Here is a 1540-nt window from a genome sequence, read left to right on the forward strand (position 1 = left end):
TTTAAAAAGCATTTGGTGAAATACCACATAATCAACTTGTTAGAAAAATTAAAGTGATGGAATTAAAGGACCAGTGACAGCGCGGATACATAATTTTCTGAGGTACATAAAACAGAGAATAGCGAGAAGAGAAGAGGACTGATTTCCAGGGTGATGGGGAAAAGATGGATTGTGGGATTAAACTGACTGATCTTTCAAAGAGCTGGTGCAGGCTCTGCGGGTCGGGAGGATTCCTTCTGTGTTGTAAACTACACTGATTCCATCATGGGAATTTTAACATACACTGGGAGATGCAACTCAACACAAGGCTCAAAGGCTATGATTCCCCAGAATATGTCTCATTTAAGCAATTGTCTAATGCATTGTACCAATGATTTAATTAGAAAAGCCAACAGCAGCTGAGCTGTGATGGCCGAGTGGTTAAGGCGTTGGACTCGAAATCCAATGGGGAATTTCCCTGCGCAGGTTCAAGCCCTGCTCACAGCGGCTTTGTGTCATTTTTCTTGAGTTGACTGCTCACTTTGCTGGTTGGAAATGTTCAAATGTCTCAGTATCAATCAGAGATCGTGGATTTGTCATAAACTGAACAAAAGGCAAAAAATGTGTGAGAAATAAACAAACAAATCAGCCTGTTGAAGGTGAAGAAATGGGAAAAGCAGCTAATATTGAAAGGCGTGGGTGAGCTTGAGTGGTGTGGGCTCAATGCATTCACTCTCGCGTTCTGGGTTTGATTCCTGGTCAGAAAGTAATCAGTCTTTTTTACTGTTATGACAACTCTCACAAACGTGACTGACATTAAAAAGAAACAGCAAATGGTTCGCAACTCGGCGGTCGTAGAGTTATACAGCAGAAAAACAGGCCCTTCGGCCAATCGTGTCTGTGCCGGTCACAAAGAACCTAATTATTCTAATCCCATTTTTCAGCACTTGGCCTGCAGCCTTGTATTCTCTGCCGTTTCAAGTGCTCATCGAAATACTTGGTAAATGTTGTGAGGGTTCCTGCCTCCACCAACCCTTCAGGCAGTGTGGTCCAAATTCCAAATACCCTCTGAGTGAACTTTTTCCCTCAAATCCACTCTAAACTTCCTGCCCCCTACCTTAAATCTATGCCCCCTGGTTATTGACACCTCCGCTAAAGAAAAGGTTTCTTCCTGTCGAACCTATCAATGCCCCTCTAATTTTCTATACCTCAATCGTGTCCCCCCGCAGCCTTCTCTACTCTAAGGAAAATAACCCGAGCCATTTCAGTCTCTCTTCATAACTGAAATGCTCCAGGTCAGGCAACATCATCGTGAATCGTCTCTGCATCCTCTCCAGGGCAATCACATCCCTCCTATAAGGTGCTGCCCAGAGTACTGTGCACAGTACTCCAGCTGTGGCCTAACTAGCATTTTATACAGCTCCATCATAACCTCCCTGCTCTTAAATTCTGTGCCTCAGCTAATAAAGGCAATTATCCCATATGCCTGCCTAACCACCTCATCTGCCAGTGCTGCTGCTTTCAGTGGTCTATAGACAAGTACACCAAGGTCCCCCAGACC

At 44.4% G+C, this 1540-nt stretch overlaps 1 non-coding gene across 1 annotated transcript; it reads left to right on the forward strand.

The window, feature by feature from the left end:
- The first annotated feature begins 402 nt into the window (after positions 1-402).
- trnas-cga (transfer RNA serine (anticodon CGA)) lies at positions 403-486 on the forward strand. Its single transcript has one exon. It is a non-coding gene; the product is annotated as a tRNA-Ser (tRNA).
- The last annotated feature ends 1054 nt before the right edge of the window (positions 487-1540 follow it).

Source organism: Heterodontus francisci, chromosome 34 (assembly GCF_036365525.1).
Source record: "Heterodontus francisci isolate sHetFra1 chromosome 34, sHetFra1.hap1, whole genome shotgun sequence".
Taxonomy (NCBI): Eukaryota; Metazoa; Chordata; class Chondrichthyes; order Heterodontiformes; family Heterodontidae; genus Heterodontus; species Heterodontus francisci.